General features: G+C 46.1%; 1 pseudogene; it reads left to right on the top strand.

Annotated features, from left to right (window-relative positions):
* Window positions 1-3,319: 3,319 nt before the first annotated feature.
* Window positions 3,320-15,466, top strand: part of LOC115834646 — a 21,555-nt pseudogene continuing 9,408 nt past the window's right edge.

The following is a 15,466-nucleotide window of genomic DNA, read 5'->3' as shown; positions in this document are numbered from 1 at the left end:
CTGAGGTCAGGAGTTCAAGACCAGCCTGGCCAACATGGCAAAACCCTGTCTCTACTAAAAATACAAAAAAAGTAGCCAGGCATGGTTGCACATGTCTGTATTTCTAGCCACTCAGAAGGCTGAGGCAGGAGAATCACTTGAACTCAGGAGGCGGAGGTTGCAGTGAGCCGAGATCAAGATCGCACCACTGCACTCTAGCCTGGGCGACAGAGCGAGACTCTGTCTCAAAAAAAAAAAAAAAATTCAGTGGTTGACATGTTACAATAATATACATTGACACAAAGGCCGGGTAGTATATTAGTCAAAAGTCACAAGTACCAGTTCTCACCCTTACTGGCTGTTGTGACCTTGGATAGTTTACTTAACCCTTCTAAGCTTTAGTAAGTGCTTAATAAATGTTATCTAAACTGGAAGCAGGCTGGGCACGGTGGCTCATGCCTGTAACCCCAGCACTTTGGGAGGCCAATTCAGGAGGATGGCTTGAACCCAGGAGTTCAAGACCAGCCTCGGCAACATAGTGAGACTCTGTGTCTACAAAAAATTCTAAAAATTAGCTAAATGTGGTGACGCATTTCTGTAATCACAGTGCTTTGAGAGGCAGAGGTGGGAGGATCACTTGAGCCCAGGAGGTTGAGGCTGCAGTGAGCTATGATCATGCCACTGCCTTCCAGCCCAAGTGACAGAGGAAGACACGATCTCAAAAAAAAAAAAAAAAAGCAAATTAGCTTCAGGTTCCCTTCCCCTCCTGTAATATGTATTGCAGTAACCAGCCTCTCCATAGCATAACCGATGATCCCAGCCTCCTGATATTCATGCCCTGTGTAGCTCCCTCCCATACTTTATCAGAGTTGGTCTATGTGGCCAGTGGAATATTGTATAAGTAATGTGTGTCACTTCTGAGATGGGGCTGTAAAAGCCTGTGGCTTCTGCCATCTTGAGGAGACGTTCATGCTGCCAATGGAGAGGCCCACTTGGAAGAAGTCGGTTCCGAAGCAGCAAGGTACCCAGCCAGCAGCTGGGGGGAACTGCGACATCCCAAAAACCACGCAGATGAGCACGGCGGCGGGGCCGCCCAACAACCATGCGGATGAGTGCGGCGGCAGGGCCTCCAGGCCCAGGTGGCTGCAGCCTGGCTGACAGCTTAGCTGCAACCTCGGGAAAGACCTGCACCAGGTGCCCCAGCTAAGCCACTTCTGAATTCCAAACACTCAGAAGCTGTGAGATAACAGAGGTTTGCTAATACATGTGCCAATAATTCACATATCAACACATCTGTGATCCTTACTCTCCTCTGGGGAAAATAGCCCTTTTTTTTTCTTTTGAGACAGAGTCCTGCACTGTTGCCCGGGCTGGAGTGCAGTGGCACAATCTCGGCCCACTGCAAACTCCACTTACCAGGTTCAAGCGATTCTCCTGCCTCAGCCTCCCAAGTAGCTGGGATTACAGGTACCTGCCACCAAGCCCAGCTAATTTTTTATATTTTTAGTAGAGACAGTGTTTCACTATGTTAGCCAGGCTGGTCTCGAACTCCTGACCTCGTGATCCACCTGCCTCGGCCTCCCAAAGTGCTGGGATTACAAGCATGAGCCACCACGCCTGGCCGCCTTTCTTTATTTAAAGCTGGGTTATTTCATCTAAGACATGCATTGCAGTGAGTCTGACCCTAGGCGATGTGTCCTTTTTTTCTTTCTTAATGTGCCTTAAATAGTGGTTCATCTTACAGTTCATGATGTCTTAGATTTGAGGAAATAGTAAATCATATCGTAGTTACATGATCAAACTTTTTTTCCTTCTGAACCATATTTCCTTACACTGTCAAAATTTTTGTATTTGGATGAATGACTGGGTATCTGTAACAAAGATGCATAGGCACATTTGACACTTAGAGGGATTTCAGCATTTACTGACCGATTGTGAAACTACATTATTGTTGTGCAGTTTTTCTACATTGAAGAAACCTACATATTTATAGGTTTTCATTCACCATTCCTGACTCTCCCTTATAATATCCTTTATTACAGTCTTTTGCTATAATGTTGAGTTTTTGTTTGTTTGTTTGTTTTTGAGACAGAGTCTTGCTCTGTCACCTGGGCTGTAGTGTAGTGGTGCCATCTTGGCTCACTGCAACCTCCGCCTCTCAGGTTCAAGCAATTCTCCTGCCTCAGCCTTTGGAGTAGCTGGGATTACAGGCATGAGCCACCATACCTGGCTAATTTTTGTATTTTTTGTAGAGATGGGGTTTCACCATATTGGCCAGGCTAGTCTCAAACTCTTGACCTCAAGTGATCTGCCTGCCTCGGCTTCCCAAAATGCTGAGATTACAGGCATGAGCCACCATGCCTGGCCTTATAATGTTGAGTCTTTAGGCCTCAGAAGCAGGCCTCGGGAAACAGAATCTCTCGAATTTCTCCTGCCCAAGGCGGGACTCGAATCTAACTGTGGGTCATAAGACCCTCATTGCAGACAGGGTCCTGTCCCATACCCTAGAGAAAGGAATGCTCCGTGGAGCGGCCAAGAAAGACCTGAACAGCTGAGCCTCGCTCGGTTTCTCAGTCTGTTAGTATTAGATCATTCCCCTTTTGTCCAATCGCATTTCTACACAGTTGTCCTCAATCATGCCTATTCAATGATGTCTCCATAAAAGGCTCAAAAGGACTGGGTTCTGAGAGCTTCTAGATCGCTGAACATGTGGTGGTTCCTGAAGGGTGGTGCCCCCAGGGAGGGCATGGAAGCTCCACGTCCCTTCCCACATGCCTTGCCCTATGCAGCTCTTCATCTGTATCCTTTGCAATATCGTTTACTATAAACCAGTGAACATAAGGAAAGTGTTTCCTTGAGTTTTGTGAGCCCTTCTAATAAATCAGTTAAACCCATGGAGGGGGTCGTGGGAACCCCAGTTCATTACTGGTCTGCCAGAAGCACAGGTTACAGCCTGGGGCTTTTGATTGACATCAGACGTGGGACAGTCCTGGGGACCGAGGCCGCAACCTGTGGGATCTGATGCTGTCTCCAGGTACAGAGTGTCAGAACTGAGCTGAATTGGAGGACACCCAGGGGGTGTCCATGCAGAACTACTTGCTTGCTTGGTGTGTGGGGAATCCCCCTCCCCACATTTGCTCACAGAAGACTTCTGTGTTGATTGTTCTTGAGCAAGAGAATCGGAAAAGCACTTGGAACAAATGTGTTTTTTCCGTCCAGAGACTGTTTACAAATCACCTGAGTGTGCAGTGACTTTATGCTCATGGCTTATAAATTCCATCCACCAATCACTGATAGGCTGGTCATTTAAATCACAGGACTGAATGCAGCTTGAGGGAGGATGTCTCCATCTGTGCCCCTCTCCCACATCCCAAGTAGCTGTCAGTGTCAGAAGTGGTACAAGGTGAGAGGGGGAAGGGGGAGGAGGACAGGAGTAGAAATGAGGTGCTTCAGAATTTCCCCATCATAACCAGAGGGTAGTTTGGTAGCAGGGGAAATGTGGGTATCTAGAATCAGACTCCTTTATCCAGGCATGGTGGCGCACCCCTGTAGTCCCAGCTACTTGGGAGGCTGAGGTGGGAGGATTGCTTGAGCCTAGGAAATAGAGGCTGCAGTGACTGTGATCACACCACTGCACTCCAGCCTGGAAGACAGAGTGAGACCCTGTCTCAAAAACAACAACAAATAAAAAAAACCAGAATTAGACTCTTGCATGTTTATGTAAAACTAATGCAGATCATGAATATTTTCATAATGCATTTACTGGGTCATTGGAGAATTATGGCATCTATTAATTACAGAGCATGATCTAACAGAACAATCACAGCTCCATTTTCTCTCCCCTCCCTCCCTCCATTCCTTGACAAAGTCTTGCTCTGTTGCCCAGGCTGGAGTGCAGTGGCATGATCTTGGCTCACTGCAATCTCGGCCTCCCGGGTTCAAGCAATTCTCCTGCCTCAGCTTCCTGAGTAGCTGGGAATAATCACGTGCCACCATGCCTGGCTAATTTTTTTGTATTTTCAGTAGAGACGGGGTATCACCATGTTGGCCAGGTTGGTCTCAAACTCCTGACCTCAAGTGACCCGCCTGCCTTGGCCTCCCAAAGTGCTAGGATTACAGGCGTGAGCCACCATGCCCGGCCTATATCATTATTATTTCTGCTTTGTGAATGCCTCACAGATTCCTCTTAATACTCATGGAAGTAAACTCCTTAACAGTCTCAGAAGGGTCGTGCAAGTCAATGAGTCACTTGCAGATTCTCATCTGGAAATGATCTGGTGTCTTAGAACTTTCACTACTGGCTGGGCACGGTGGCTCATGCCTGTAATCCCAGCACTTTGGGAGGCTGAGGTGTGTGGATCACCTGAGGTTAGGAGTTCGAGACCAGCTTGACCAACATGGTGAAACTCCATCTCTACTAAAAATACAAAAAATTAGCCAGGTGTGGTGGCGCATGTCTGTAATCCCAGCTACTTGGGAGGCTGAGACAGGAGAATTGCTTGAACCCAGGAGTCGAAGGCTGCAGTGAGCCAAGCTCGTGCCACTGCACTGCAGCCTGGGCAACAGGTAAGACTCTGTCTCAAAAAAAAAAAAAAAAAAAAAAACTTTCACCACAAGGAGTTTTTCTTTTAGTGATTCTTGGTAGATATTTGAACTGGTCCTTTCACTTTAGATTCTTTTCCTTTGCTCCTCTGATCAAGTCAGCACACATCTTCTCCAGGGATTTTTACCTTGCAGCTCCTTAGAGTGATTCTAATTGGTGAATTGCCACCTCTGGCTCCATGGGTGTGTTTTGGTATCTTTAAAATCCGTGGCTGCCAGGCACGGTGGCTCATGCCTGTAATCCCAGCACTTTGGGAGGCTGAGGCGGGCAGATCACCTGAGGTTGGGAGTTTGAGACCAGCCTGGCCAACATGGAGAAACCCCGTCTCTACTAAAAATACAAAATTAGCCAGGTGTGGTGGCGGGCGCCTGTAATCCCAGCTACTCGGGAGGCTAAGGCGGGAGAATCGCTTGAACCCGGGAGGCGGAGCTTGCAGTGAGCCGAGATCGCCCCATTGCACTCCAGCCTGGGCAACATAGTGAGACTCCGTCTCAAAAAAAGAAAAAAGAAATCTGTGGCTGCTGCACAGTTTCCTGGCCGACTTGTTTCTGGGTGAGAGCGAACAGTGGTGAGTGAGGAGCAGGAGAGGGCAGACCACAGCCTGCACTGTCCTAAACGGCATCTTCCTCTAAGAGCTCTCTTTCTATTTTCTCTCCATTGCCCTGAGAAGGTAACTTTGGTTACGGTCTTTTGTTTGTTTTTAGACGGAGTTTCGCTCTTGTCGCCCAGGCTGGTGTGCAATGGTGCAATCTTGGCTCACCGCAACCTCCACCTCCCGGGTTCAAGTGATTCTCCTGCTTCAGCCTCCCAAGTAGCTGGGATTACAGGCGCCCACCACCTCGCCCGGCTAATTTTGTATTTTTAGTAGAAACGGGAGTTTCAGCATGTTGGTCAGGCTGGTCTCGAACTCCCAACCTCAGGTGATCCCCCTGCCTCCGCCTCCCTGGTTTCTGGCACAAAGCTCTAAACCCTTGGAATTTTGAGCAACGGAGTGTTAAGAGCCTCTTTTGTTTTAATGAGGCAACTCTTGTACTTAGCTTCAGGGTAGGAGCTGGCTGTCAGAAAGACCAAGCTTGATTAGAAGATCAGCATTTCCTGCACCCCCTCCCCCAACCTCCAGGGGAGGGAGAGTGGCTGGAGATTGAGCTGATCACCAGTGGCCACAGTCAAACCTATGGACTGAAGCCTCCATAGAAACCCCTAAATGATGGGGTTCAGGGAGTTTCCAAGTTGGCAAACACATCCTCATCCCAGAGGGTGGTGCACCCCACCTTGACTGAGACAGTGGTTCTGCACTCGGGACTTACCTTGTCCTGGGTACTTCTTCATCTGGTTGTTCATTCGTACCCTTTATAATAAACGGTAAGAGTAAGCACAGCTTTTCCTGAGTTCTATGAGTCATTCTAGCAAATTATTTAATTTTGGGGTAATGAGGTAGTTGAAACCTCTTTGTATGAACTTTCCTTTGTAGGTCAATCCACAGAAGTTAGGCTAACCTGGGAACCCAGTCCTTTCTTTGGTGTCTAAGTGAGGACAGTCTTGTGCGACCGGGGAGTCACACAAGAACTCCAGGTAGTGTCAGAAAGGAATTGAATTGTAGGACAGGCCCCAGCTGGCATCAGAAAGTTGGAAAAGTGATGTTGGAAAAGACATGTTTGATGTCAAGAGGAAGAAAAAACCCTCAGTTGGGTTTTTTTTTTTTTGTTTTGAGATGGGGTTTCACTCTTGTTTCCCAGGCTGGAGTGCAATGGCATGATTTCGGCTCTCTGCAACCTCTGTCCCCCGAGTTCAAGCGATTCTCCTGCCTCAGCCTCCCGAGTAGCTGGGATTACAGGTGCCCGCCACCACGCCTGGCTAATTTTTTGTATTTTTAGTAGAGATGGGGTTTCACCATGTTGGCCAGGCTGGTCTCAAACTCCAGACCTCAGGTGATCCACCCGCCTTGGCCTCCCAAAGTGCTGGGATTACAGGCGTGAGCCACCGTGCCCAGCCAAAAAAACCCTCAGTTGCTAATTAGCTGATCTTAAAAGTGGGACATGATCCAGATGGACACAATGTAATCACATAAATCCTTAAACGTGGAAGAGGGAGGCAGAAGAGGATGTCAGAGTGGTGCCATCTGGAAAGAACTCAACCACTGTTGCTGTGTTCGAACATGAAGGAAGGGATCAAGAACCAAAGAATGTGGGCAGCCTCTAGATGCTGAGAAAGGTGAGGAAATGGAGTCTGTCCTAGGGCTCCAGAAAGAACACAGTCCTGCCGACATCTTTATTTTAGTCCAGTAAGACCTGCATTGGCTTCCGATCTTCAGCATTAATAAATTTGTGCCTTTTCAATAATAAATTGGTGCTTTTTCGAATGACTATGTTTATTTTGTATTATTATCATTTTTTGAGACAGGGTCTCACTCTGTTGCGCAGGCTGGAGTGCGGCAGCACGATCATAGCTCACTCCAGCCTCCACCTGGTGGGCTAAAACCATCCTCCTGCCTCAGCCTCCCAGGGCCATCATGCCCTGCCCAAAGCTACTGTGTTTACCAATAGTTTCTTAGAGCAGCAATAGGGAACGAATACAGATTCAGATTCAATTTACATCTTTTTCTTTGTGGTGGGGGAGATGGTGACAGAGCAGGAGGATCGCCGTCTTGGACAAGCACTGTCATTCTAAAGTCCCCCTTGATCAAAAACCACCTAAATCCAAAGGGCATCAGCCTAATGGCTAAGGTCAGCATGGCCATAAACCACAAATGACAACTCTGGCCAGAAACATTCCAACCATAAGATAAACACCTCCCCGACCAGAGACATGCCAGCCCCGAGATAACCTCCCCTCTGGCCAGAGAGATGTCAGCCTCAAAATAACCTCCCCTCCAACTGGAGACATTCCAACCCCACAATAAACTTCTCCCTCATGCAGAAACATTCTGAGCTGTGATAAGCTCTCTCACCCTAAAACCAATAAATACTCTTAGTCTATAAGAGAGAATGCTCCTGACCAAAAATGGCCAGAAGCCCCTCTCGAGTTTATTTTCCAAAATAAACCTGTCTTTGACTGTTGAGCCACTTTTCATGTTTCTTTCCTCTTTGATTCTTACAGATGGAGTCTCGCTCTGTTGCCCTGTCTGGAGTGCAGTGGCGTGATCTCAGCTCACAGCAACTTCCACCTCCCAGGTTCAAGTGATTCTCCTGCCTCAGCCTCCTGTGTAGCTGGGATTACAGGCGTGTGCCACCATGCCTGGCTAATTTTTGTATTTTTAGTAGAGACAAGGTTTCGCCATGTTGGTCAGGCTGGTCTCGAACTCCTGCCCTCAAGTGATCCACCTGCCTCCCCTCCCAAAGTGCTGGGATTACAGGAGTGAGCCACCGCCCCCAGCCACAATTTACATCTTGATCTTATTCATGTTTCATTTATAGTCATGCGTTGCTTAACCATGGGGTAAGTTCTGGGAAGTGCCTCATTAGGCAAACATCACAGAGTGTACTTACACAACCTAGATGGTACAGCTGACTATACACCCAGGCTATACGATATGGCCTATTACTCCTCGGCTATAAACCTGCCCAGCACGTGGCTGTCCTGAATACTGCAGGCTGTTGTAACACAATGGTCAGTACTTGTGTCTCTAAACAGAAAAGGTTCAATAAAAATACAGTATAAAAGAGAAGCCGGGCTCGGTGGCTCACACCTGTAATCCCAGCGCTTTGGGAGGCCGAGGTGTGTGGATCACCTGAGGTTGGGAGTTCAAGACCAGCCTGACCAACATGGAGAAACCCCGTCTCTACTAAAAATACAAAATTAGCTGGGCGTGGTGGCACATGCCTGTAATCCCAGCTACTCAGGAGGCTGAGGCAGGAGAATTGCTTGAACCCGGGAGGCGGAGGTTGCGGTGAGTGAGATTGCGCCATTGCACTCCGGCCTGGGCAACAAGAGCGAAATTCTGTCTCAAAAATAAATAAATAAATAAATAAATAAAGGAGAAAACATGCTACCGCCTGTATAGGCATTTACCATAAATGGAGCTTGCAGGACTGGAAGTTGCTCTTGAGTCAGTGAGTGAGTGGTGGGTGCAGGTGAAGGCCTAGAACATCACTATACACTACTGTAGACTTTATAGTACACTTAAGCTACACTAAATTTCCTGTCTTTTAAAATAATAAATTAACCTTAGCTTACAATAACTTTAACTTAGAAGACTTTTTAATTTTCAAAGCTTTTTGAGTCTTTTGTAATAACACAGCTTAAACCACAAATACATTGTACAACTCTACCAAACATATCTTCTTCTTTTTCTTTCTTTTTTTTTTTTGAGACAAGTCTTGTTTTCTTCCCCAGGCTCAAGTGCATTGGTGTGATCATAGCTCACCGCAACCTCAAAATCCCGGGCTCAGGTGATCCTCCTGCCTCAGTCTCCAGAGTAGCTGGGACTACAGGTATATAACATCATGCCTGGCTAATCAAAAATATCTTCTTTCTTGGCCAGGCGTGGTGGCTCATGCCTGTAATCCCAGCACTTTGGGAGGCCGAGGCAGGCAGATCACGAGGTCAGGAGATTGAGAGCATCCTGGCTAACACGGTGAAACCCCGTCTCTACTAAAAATACAAAAAAAAAAAAAAAATTAGCTGGGCGTGGTGGCGGGTGCTTGTGGTCCCAGCTACTCAGGAGGCGGAGGCAGGAGAATGACGCAAACTCAGGAGGTGGAGCTTGCAGTGAGTGGAGATGGCGCCACTGCACTCCAGCCTGGGCGACTGAGCAAGACTCCGTCTCAAAAAAAAAAAAAATATATATATATGTGTGTGTGTATATATATATACACACACATGTGTGTGTGTATATATATATACACACACACATATATATGTGTGTGTATATATATATATACACACACATATATATATCTTCTTTCTTTATATTCTTATTCTATAAGTTTTTTTTTCTATTTAAATTTTTTTTTCTTTTTACCTTTCAAATGTTTTATTTAAAAATAAGACACAAACATGTACCTTAGCCTAGGCCTACACAGGCTCAGGATCACCAATATCACTGATTTTCATCTCCACATCTTGTCCCACTATAGGGTCTTCAGGGGCAGTAACACATGGAGCTGTCAACTCCTGTGACAACAAGATAACAATGTCTTCTGAAGCACCTCCTGAAGGAACCTGTCTGAGGCTGTTCACTTTTGTTTATAAGCAGAAGGAGTATATACTCTAACATAATGATAAGGAAAATAGCATGGTAAATACATAAACCAGTGAAAGTCATTCGCTGTCATTATCAAGTATGATATACTGCACATAATTACATGTGCTGGACTTTTCCATGACTGGCCGTGAAGCAGGTGTGTTTATGCCAGCACCGCCACAAACACATGAGCAATGCGTTGCTATACAACTTTACTATGGCTCTGACATCACTAGACAATAAGCATTTTTCATCTCCATTATAATCTTATAGGACTGCTTGTTCGTATGTGCAATCCATGATTGACCAAATTGTTATTTGATGCATGACTGTATTTTGTGTCTGGCTTTCCTGCTAGAGTAATGCTTCTTAAGCATGCATTTACAGTTGACTCTCATGATTCATAAATTTGGACTTGACAAATCTGCCTACTCGCCGAAATTCACAGGTAACCCCAAAGTCAATACTCACAGTGCTTTTGAGGTAATTCACAGGCATGCATGAGTGACACAAGATTTGAGTTGCCCAAATGTATGTTCCCAGCTGAGGTGGAACAAGGCGATTCTCGGCCTTCTTGTTTCGGCTCACGCTGTGAACAAGCTTCCTTAGCATGGTCTAGTTAGTGTCATTTTGCCACATTTTTGTGCTTCCTGTTGATTTTGTTGTTGAAAAGGCCCCAAGCACAGTGTCTTCGTGCTGGCTAGTCTTCCTAAGAGCAAGAAAGCTGTGATGTGCCTTACAGAGAAAATATGTGTGTTAGATAAGCTTGGTTTAGGGATGAGTTTTAGGGCTGTTGGCTGTTATTAATGTAAATATAAGACGTCTTTAGGCCGGGAGCAGTGGCTCATGCCTGTAATCCCAGCACTCTGGGAGGCCAAGGTGAGCAGATCACGAGGTCAGGAGGTCGAGACCATCCTGGCTAACACGGTGACACCCCATCTCTACTAAAAATACAAAAAACTAGCCGGGTGAGGTGGCAGGCACCTGTAGTCCCAGCTACTCGGGAGGCTGAGGCAGGAGAATGGCGGGAACCCGGGAGGCAGAGCTTGCAGCGAGCCAAGATCGCACCACTGCACTCCAGTCTGGGCGACAGAGCGAGACTCCATCTCAAAAAAAAAAAAAAAAGATGTCTTTAAACAGAAACACAAATAAAATAAGGTTATGGGATGGGCACGGTGGCTCACACCTATAATCCCAGTACTTTGGGAGGCTGAGGCGGGCGGATCACCTGGGGTCAGGAGTTTGCGACCAGCCTGGCCAACATGGTGAGACTCTGTCTCTACTAAAAATACAAAAATTAGTCGGGCATGGTGGTGGGCGCCTGTAGTCTCAGCTACTTGGCAGGCTGAAGCAGGAGAATCACTTGAACCCGGGAGGTGGAGGTTGCTGTGAGCCAAGATCGCACCACTACACTCCAGCCTGGGTAACAGAGCAAGACTCCGTCTCAAAACAAAACAAAATAAAACAAAACAAAACAAAACAAAAACCCAAGGTTATGCACTGATTGGTTGATGAAAACGTCATGGTCAGAGGCTTGCAGGAACCTAACCCTATAATTCCTCTAGGGTCAAAGGTTTTAGTAGTTACCAATTCAGTGTTTGCAGCAACTTTTAGAACAAAACTACCATGAGAAATGATTGTATTTTGTATTCACCAGTACAAGCTAACACAATGTTAGCACATAGAAAATGCTTAATAACTGCCTGCTGATTCATTGTGAAAAAGACAGAGAAGAGAATGTAACTTTTCTTCCAGCGAAGTTACATGGTATGTGTGGTTTTTTTTCTTTTCTTTTTCTTTTCTTTTTTTTTTTTTTTGAGATGGAATCTCGTTCTGTTGTCCAGGTTGGAGTGCAGTGGCATGATCTCGGCTCACTGCAACCTTCACCTCCCAGATTCAAGTGATTCTCCTGTCTCAGCCTCCCAAGTAGCTGCGATTACAGGCATGTGCCACCATGCCCTGCTAATTTTGTGACATGTGTTTTGTAGTTTGCATAGTGTGTAATGATTTTTACTTGGTCTGTGTAAATATCTTCCCAAATCTGATTCAACTAAGATTGAGAATAAAATACTCCCTTATATGTTGTTCCCTAATAATTGTATAGCTTATATAAGCTGAATTTGTATGAATAAAATTAGAACCTGTCGGCCAGGCGCGGTGGCTCACACTTGTAATCCTAGCACTTTGGGAGGCTGAGGCAGGCAGATTACGAGGTCAGGAAATCGAGACCATCTTGGCTAACACAGTGAAACCCCGTCTCTACTAAAAATACAAAAATTAGCTGGGCTTGGTGGCGGCGCCTGTAGTCCCAGCTACTCAGGAGGCTGAGGCAGGAGAATGGTGTGAACCCGGGAGGTGGAGCTTGCAGTGAGCCGAGATCACACCACTGCACTCCAGCCTGGGTGACAGAGCGAGACTCTGTCTCAAGAAAAACAAAAAAAAGAAGAAATTAGAACCTGTCAACATTAAAAGATCAAGGGCACTCAACCTTCTTATTTTGGGTTGGGAGAACGTCTCCTGTCATTTAGCTCAGTAATTTTCAAATTTTTCTTTTATATAACACTAAAGGAATGCTGAAAAACTATGTACTGCCCCACTCATTCTAAGTTGTCTACTAACATTTATTTTCTTTCTTTTTCTTCTTTTTGAGACAGTGTCTCACTCTGTCACCCGAGCTGGAGTTCAGTAATGCTATCTCAGCATCTCAGCTCACTGTAGCCTCAACCTCTGGGGCTCAAGCAATCCCCCGACCTCAGCCTCTCAAGTAGCTAGGGTTACAGGAGCACTCCACCACACCTGGCTAATTAAAACAATTTTTTTTTTTTGTAGAGATGGGGTCTCACTTTTGTTGCCCAGGCTGGTCTGGATGTATGGAATTCTTTGGATGGCAGTGATTGACCCAGCATACTGAGGAATATAATTTTGGGTTTTATTATTTGATGGGCATATTCCTGGTGGTGTGGATGTATAATAATTGGGAAATCTGCAAAATCCTTAGTGAATTGTGAGCACTTATGTTTTCCTATTTAGAAATTTATTCTTTTTGTCATTTCCAGAATGTATTAATGATATGATCTTCCGTGAGTGACAAAGGAACTGGAAGCCAGGGACCCCCGCATGGGATGTACATGCAGCTCACACAGGAGTAAGCACAGTGCCTGGCTTACATACAGCATCACTGTCTTTGCGATCTCAACGATTCATCTCAGAGCAGGGAGGATCATCTCAGATGGGGTGGTGCAAATCTGCAGGCAGCTAGGCAGACTAGCCCTCAGATGAGACATGGCACAGGCAGGATTCGAAGAGCGGACTCTGTACCTGCCAGAACTGAGGCTGACAATTTGTAAAAAGATAGTATATCTTGGCAGGATTGACATATTACAGTGTGGTGGCCTGTTCTGTGGCAGCTGGGAGGAAGAGTGGCTTCTTTTTTGTTTTTTAGCCTTGGGAAGTTAAAGTATTTCCTAGTTGACCTTAAATCCTGAAACAGGCCGGCCGCGGTGGCTCACACCTGTAATCCTAGCACTTTGGGAGGCTGAGGCAGGTGGATCACCTGATGTCAGGAGTTCGAGACCAGCCTGGCCAACATGGTGAAACCCCGTCTCTACTAAAAATACAAAAATTAACTGGGCGTGGTGGCATATGCCTGTAATCCCAGCTACTCAGTTGGCTGAGGCAGGAGAATCGCTTGAACCTGGGAGGCGGAGGTTGCGGTGAGCCAAGATCGCGCCATTGCACTCCAGCCTGGGCGACAGAGTGAGACTCCATCTCAAAAAACAAACAAACAAAACTCCTGAAACAGGTCAGCCTTTCTTAGATTCTGTCCATCTCAAACCTGTAGGGCAGACCCTGGTGTGATGAGTAGTTCTATCTTCTCTCTTTCTGTACTATACCCCTTCCCTCTGTAGTATATGGAAATGCTACACCCTCTGGCTGGGTGAGAACTGAATCATTCCTCTGCTCTTGCCTAGAGCCTGGGGAGAAGTCCTGGCAGCAGGTCCCTGGCTAGGATATTGATATAGAGTCATAGAAACACTGGTGAGAAAAAGAAACCCAAATCATTATTTTTCTGCTGCTGGCAGAAAAAAAAAAGAGCATGCATTAAAATTCACAGGACTTTGGGTAGGTGTAATGGCTCATACCTGTAATCCTAGGACTTTGGGAGGCTGAGGCAGGAGGATTACTTGATGCCAGGAGTTTGAGACCAGCCTGGGCAACATAGCAAGACCTCATCTCTGCCCAAAAACAAAAAAAAAAAAAAGGAGAGAAAGAAAAAAGAAAAATTCACAGGACTTCTAAGATAGTCATAAAAATGTCAAATTTAAGTTAAAAAAATGAAGTAGGGATTGTGTTTCTACATTGTGAGTTGGGCAAAATGTGTGGAATTCTTATTGTTTTGTGTAACATTTAGCACATGTAAGTCATACATGTATATATAGGATGTGCCCACTGTGGGGTGTGTGTTGAGTCTAGGTGTTGGGGAGACATTTGTGCTTGACATTTGCTAAAAGTCAGTGACTGATGGGGTGGAGAGGCCAGGGCCACAGTAATTAGTATGCTGTGACCAAGAGTGGTGGAGTGGTCATCTCTCTTGACTGCCATAGCTCACCTGCTCCCCAAACCCTACTGCTGCAGGAGTTCACACGCCACCTGTGGATGGAGGAGACACACGCAGACAAGACAGGCCTCCCGCCACTGTTGGCACACAGGACACCCACCCAGCCTATGGTCCTGTCTCTGGGTCAACAACATAATCAGAGTAACAGGTAATCCTTACTGAGCGCTAACCATGTGGCAGGCACACGCCCAACAGTTTATATATAGTAAAGTGTTTAATACTTACAGCAATATTGTGAAGTAGGTACTGCTATTTAGTTTATATTTCTTACTCTTTTCCTTTTATTTACCTTTATTTTTTATTTATTTATTTTTTTTCAGAAGGAGTCTTGCTCTGTCACCCAGGCTGGAGTGCAGTGGCGTGATCTTGGCTCACTGCAAGCTCCGCCTCCTGGGTTCACGCCATTCTCCTGCCTCAGCCTCCAGAGTAGCTGGGACTACAGGTGCCTGCCACCGCGCCCGACTAATTTTTTGTAATTTTAGTAGAGGCGGAGTTTCACCGTGTTAGCCAGGATGGTCTCGATCTCCTGACCTCATGATCCACCCGCCTCAGCCTCCCAAAGTGCTGGGGTTACAGGCATGAGCCACCGCGCCTGGCCTACTTTTTTCCTTTTATTTTTAATTCTTTTCTGAAGTGTTACTTAATTTCTAAGTTTTCCTTAAATTTATGTTATTGCTTCATATCTTCTATTTACTCCCTTAAGGTCTTGAGCTTGTTCTGAAACAATAGGCTACAGCTTTTACCTGTTTTATGGTCATGTCTTTGTGGTATGCTTTCATTGTGGGTACAAATGTCTTCTTCCTCCCTTCCTCCCTTCCTCTCCTCTTCCCTTCCTCCACTCCTCCCTTCCTCTCTTTCTCTCTTTTTTTTCACAGGGTCTTACTCTGTTGCCCAGGCTGGAGTGCAGTGGCGCAATCATAGCTCATAGCACCCTCAACCTCCCAGGCTCAAATGATCCTCTAACCTCAGCCTCCTGAGTAGCTGGAACTACAGGCACATGCCACCATACCTGGCTGATTTTTTGTTTTTTTTTTTGTAGAGATGAGGTTGCTGGGATTACAGGCGTGAGCCGCCGCACCTGGCC

The sequence above is a fragment of the Nomascus leucogenys genome, chromosome 4 (genome assembly GCF_006542625.1).
Source record: "Nomascus leucogenys isolate Asia chromosome 4, Asia_NLE_v1, whole genome shotgun sequence".
In the NCBI taxonomy this organism is placed as follows: Eukaryota; Metazoa; Chordata; class Mammalia; order Primates; family Hylobatidae; genus Nomascus; species Nomascus leucogenys.
This window is presented reverse-complemented; position numbering and strand designations above follow the sequence as displayed.